Source organism: Lissotriton helveticus, chromosome 1_1 (genome assembly GCF_964261635.1).
Source record: "Lissotriton helveticus chromosome 1_1, aLisHel1.1, whole genome shotgun sequence".
In the NCBI taxonomy this organism is placed as follows: domain Eukaryota; kingdom Metazoa; phylum Chordata; class Amphibia; order Caudata; family Salamandridae; genus Lissotriton; species Lissotriton helveticus.
This window is the reverse complement of record NC_136057.1, coordinates 810,523,408-810,529,278: the sequence shown is the minus strand read 5'-3', so window position 1 is coordinate 810,529,278 and position 5,871 is coordinate 810,523,408.

The following is a 5,871-nucleotide window of genomic DNA, read 5'->3' as shown; positions in this document are numbered from 1 at the left end:
GCAGTGGCACTAAGCCCCAGGACAGGGAAGGGCGAAATACTTCCCAGTGTTGCTTTGGTTTCTGACCAATTGCCCAAGAGAGTGGAAAATTGAAGCAGAAGAGAAACCTTAACTTAGGCTTTAGAGAGATGGCAGAGCGGGAGATTGATGAAGATGGAGGTTTTTCAACAAGGTGCAGAGGAGACTATCTGCTTCACAGGTGCACAGGCACAGGGTTTCAGGAGTGTAAGAGACGACACACTGTATCACACTTATGACTGTACTACTTTCAAAAGAGGCATGGAGGCTCATTTTCTTTACTAGCATTAGGTCAGAGGTCACCCTTGCCTCAAAGAAGCAGGTAAGATATTTTAGCAATTTTTTTTCTGCAAGGGACAGAAAGTCTGTTTTAAATTTGAAGTGAATGCCAGGCATGGTGGGAAAATAGGTAAAGGGATTGAGGATAGGGAAACAGCCTTCTACTCAGGGTCGCAGCTATCATTAGTGCAGCAGGTGCAGTTGCACTGAGTCTCAGGAGAATGATAGGCTCACAAAACCTTTATTATGGAAAGTAGTATTTTTGGTCAGTTTGTGTTTTTGTTTAATGTATTTACTTTTTTATATGTCTCACACTGCGAATTATGAGCTCCAGAAAAGTACCCCTGAATTTTCTCATAAACCCAGCCCCTTGAACTCATTAGGTTTTGGTGGGGGCCAGACTTCAAAGGTTTTTGCTTAAGGGGCCTCAGTGCAAAAAAGTACAACGTTCCTACTGCTGGTAGCTACAATAGCACATATAGTTGGAAGAATCAAGCGAGGGAAGGAAAGGAATGAAACAGCTGGGACGGAGATCTGGAAGAGAAATAAACTGCTTTAAGAATGTCTCTCAGGGTACCTATAATGTCACTATCATGTGATGGCACCCGACTGAAAGGGAATACATAACTTCTATTCTATTTCTGCAGACTGTAATAATACATGCGCTGTGCTAAAACCTTTAAAAGATGAACACATAAGCCATTAACACCTTAACTGCTTTGAACGTTCTGTGCCAGTGCGGAACGTTGTATTAAGCGGGCGGGCCGCGTCGGCTAACGGACGTGCGCAGCACTACAGAGGTGGTGCTCGCGCGGCCGTTGGCTGATACCCGCATCAAACAGGTTAAACAGACTGTTACAAAAGCTGAAATATGAGTCTCACAGTCTTCTGCATTAATGACAAATGCCTAGCACATGACTCTTCCACTTCTCATCACAGGGGTATTCTCTATGCATGCTTCTTTACCCCTGCAAAGCGGTAAACATCGTTTTTTGACTAAACAGGCTAATGACAGATTGCACTCAATAAGCTCTCAAGCATCAATGTCAAGAACTACAGTCAATAGAGAGCAGAAGTGCAGGGTATTGATCCACTTTTTTCTTTAACAAGAATTGAAATGTCACAAAGTTGACTTGACTCCGACGTATGGAAATATGTTTTCTTATGGAAATATGTTGTAAATAAACAAACAACAGCAAGAATAGAATACTGTATTCAACTGTAATCAAAAGTGGAGGCTGTTCAACACCTTTAAAATTGTATGCCGAGCCACCCGCTATGAAGTAACCCTCAGGCAGACTCTTTTATTTAATGTGGCTGCTAGCCTTTGAAAGAAAATGGTGCTTTGCATGTGCGCCCCTACTGGATTGTCATTGCTGTCAAAAATCAGAAAGAAACCACAGGAAGCTGCCTCCTTGATCCTTTGCTGACGAGATTCAATAGAAGCAGAGTGCAGTGGGAGGGGCTTTCTTTTATAGTTCACCCCTCCCAACAAAGCTGCCAATATCTGTGCATCACGTCGCTTCCTGCAAGGGTATAAGGCATCACGGGAACTGTAGTCCCAACAGAGAAAGGCAGTGGACACATACGTTTAATGTACATTAAGTGGCAGGAGTGATGTGTGGACAAGTGTAACACAGTTTTGTAGGCACCTGACCAATGTCCTCAGCATAGACACACATCATGCTCCATGTCATGGCCTCAAACATGAGCTGAGATCAGTGGCTGTTTCCTGGGAGACCAGGCACATGCCCATGTATAGAATACAAGGTTTTGGAAAGTGATGACTGGCAGCATTCTGTCCTACTAAACCAGTCATTAGACTGGAAGCCTCTTTACCTACTAAGGGCCTGAAAATCCTCCTCAGATTCAGCACATGGTAAAGAGGATACCTAATAGACCGACCCCAAAACAGGACAATCCCCTATAATCAGCAGCATGGTGAAATTGAATCCTTGGAACATCCTGGGTAAGGAATGTTCCACAGACCATGCTCCCTGACTTTTTTCTATACTCCACTCCAGACTGTACTTCCAGTGACTCAGCACCATGAATATAGTGCACACCAAAAGCATTCTTGAGAAAGCATGTCCCTCGTCAAATTCACTCTTCAGACTTGAGATGATAAAGAAAAGAATACTGAAAAAAGCACACCTACAGCAGATTCTAGAGGACCTGCCCATTAATGGTAGCGCTCCCAATATTTAGTAGCCTGAAAAGAATGCCTCTGAAAGACTGCATATTCCTGAGATCCCAAACATGTACAAAAAGAGTTCAACATACACATACACACATTCACACACAACCCCTGGGCCCTAATCCCCAGACTGGCCACTCTCTTTTTCAACACTAACCCACATGTGCACAGAAAGCTAATCAAGAACACATCCCATTAGATAGTGCGTGATATTTTACCGAGAATCTCACCACAGATACAAAATCCCTACATCACAAAGTACTCCTTTCCACAAGTGAGCCCCATCCTCTTGATTCAGTTAAATGCTTACTGTGAGGTCCTTGCCCATTATCTGGGTGACATAAATGTATTCACTTCCACAAAATTATTAAGGCACTGCCTTCTTAGATAAAGACACTTTCAAAGCAAAAATATTGAATTATCGCTGGTGACAATGGCACAAGAAACCGGTCTTTGGTCAGAGAAATACCAGCTCCACATCAACATAAAGCCAAGAAGTAAATCAACACAATTGCTACACCAATTTAGTTAAAAGAAAACTTCAATGAACAAAACAAATATAAACCTTACATAAATTGAATCAGAGGAGCCACCTGAGTGCAAAAAAAAGTATAAAGAAATATAAAAATGTCAGGGTTGTATGTGCCTTTTCAGGCTTATCACTAGTGTTAAAACTAAGGTCAATGGACAATCGATATTTGCCCGGCGGTATCGCCTCTTTAACCCACAAAATATTACTCAAATGAAGAGGCAGGCGCTGGAGACGGGAAGGCAGGAAACCAGGTTTATTCTCTCCGGAGGAGAACACATCAGTTCAGACAGCAGGTATCGTCATGAGGTGCTCTAACCGCATCTCTGAGGCCTGGCCTCTTATACACAGTTAGCTGAGTTTTATTGCAGGTAACACAGTCTTGTAATGCTTTGAAGTATGAAAGGACATCCTCTGAATCTCCCCTACAGGCCCGTTCCCACACACATTTACAGTTGAAGTCCCCACCCCGGTCACAACAGGTGATGATTATCGCGCAGCTGGACATTCCGCTGATTCACGGAAATGTGGGGGTTCGATCGGATCTCATAGTGTGGGGGCTTTGATCAACTCGGGGGTCCTTTGATGAGGGAAGCTTTCTACTGTACGGGGAGGGGCAATAAACAGTATCGGCAGAGCTAGGTGTCGGCCTGGGAACGAGGAAGACAAACGGGCACAGGAAAAGGGGGGGTTTGTATCAAAGGGCCTGGGACCATGAAAGGAATGAAGGGAGGTGTCGCGCTGGGAACAGGATGGGGCTCTGAGGCAGAGCTGCGCTGAAGAGGGGTTTATGACCCAAGGCATGAGAGAGCGGGGGTTGTCAGTGTGCGGGCTTTGCGAGGGCGAAGGGCTATGTTGGGGGCCAGTGGCGTGCAGAGGGTGGTTCTGGTCGAGGCACCTAAAATGGCGGGTGCGCACGACAAAAGTGTGGCATCCGGGGAAAAAGGGCAAGATGGCGCAGATAATGTTTACCAAACCGTACTAATTTTCCACAGTCCCCCCTTTAACATATCCAAGACATCTTGCTGGCCTATTTCCTATCCATGTCTACTGTGGTGATCATAAGCAGAAAAGTAGGAATCCGGGTGAAGGAGCTATAAACATTACATTTAAAATCTTTCGTCTTAGGAGGCGGGTCTTATTGAAAAAACTCGTTTTGCAGGAAAGTCATAGTTATGCAATATCCGGTAAAAATTCTGTAGTGAGAGCATCGAGTACATTTCATAGATACTTATATTCATTTGGAATGTGAACTGATAGGTTGTTACATATGTAGTTCTGTTTATATTTGGTTGGAGCATAATCAATACAATAACGGCTGAGAGAGAAATGAGACGTAGCAAAAACAATAATCAGCGGCGCCATTGTTCGAAGGGGAGGTCCTATTGTCATGGACCGTTATTAGTGAGTTCTCAGCGTTCTTGGTCGTCTTCTGTTGGCACGGTGGAGCGGTGAGTCCAGCTCTCTTCTGAGCTTCGCGTTGCAGGGCATGACCTTTTCCTCGCTTTCCTGGTCAAAAAGGTCCTTTTCGCCCTGTGTCCTTTGAGCCGATTGTCAAAAAGTTCAGGTGGAAGAAGAGTGTGTAGTCCATAGGGTAGGTCGGAGAAAAAGGGGGGGATGGAGCTGGGCCAAATCGGGAACAGATCAGGGGGGGGGCGGAAATTTCAGGTAGGCGGGCTCATGACCGAATTCAGAGAGCGGGGACTTTTCGGCACACGTTGAACATTGAGCAGGGGCATCAGGTCAGCCCTTTCCTCTCATTTTGTCGGAATCAGTGCCTCGTCCTGCAACTCCTTTCTGTCGCGGTCTCGCCTTGGCCAATGTCGCAGATGTTCCAAGATCTGTAGTCAGGCCACGTGCTCCCACATCCGGTCTCTCTTTCCTCCGACAGCGGTATCCTTAAATGAGTTTGAAAAGACAGTCTTTAGAGAATTGGCAGAGGAAGGTAATCACATAAGTCTATTTCTCTCCCAGCTCCAAGCAAATAAGAAACATCCGTTACATTGGGGTTCACAACCACCATATAAATAATTGATGACGGGCTTGTTGGATTTCCTATAACTTTCCTTCGTAACTATTTCTTTGGGGCTTGTTGGCGTTACATTCATTGTCGTGGTACGAAATCTGGTACCTATTCATCGTGTTTTGTGCATTATAGTTACGTCAGTTCTTCTGACGGAGACCCACCTTCCTAGTACGAGCCTTACAAAGCTATACCGTTCTCCAGGACTTTATATTTTTCGGAAAAAATGCAACGTGCTATCACCATGATCCGATAGGTATCTTTCTGAGGAACGAGCAAAGGCTAAACATTTTTTTATTTCTATCAAGGCATCCTACCCTTTAGCTAAACATTTTCCTTCACCAGGGTTCATCGTAAAAATTCCTTCATTTCGGTCTAATCTTAACCTTTGCAGAACATCATTTTAATTCCTACATAGTCTCTTACAACCTGACTACTTCATAAAAAACGGGGGGGGGGGCTTGCGATAACTCTTTGATTCACTTTTATTTGTTTGGGCATTGAGATAGTTCGGGGCGAGGAAGGTCGTGTTACCTGAGGTATTTTTATCATAGTAGCCACTGACATGTAGTTCCCTTTATATGGGCCAGATGAGGGAACCTCAGTCGTCTTACCTGTCCTTTCCCTTTTGGTCAATTTTTTTTAGGTTTCATCAATATTTAGTAGAAAGGAGAGGCAGTAACATGGCATCAAAGTGAATTTATCTAAGACAAATTTGTGCAAATACTTGTGGTATTTGGAGCCAATTGGGTGGTGGTTCGTCAATTTGGAGTCAGTCGTTAGGGAGAGCGAGAGTGTGGGAGAGAGGGAGAGAGAGAGAGAGAG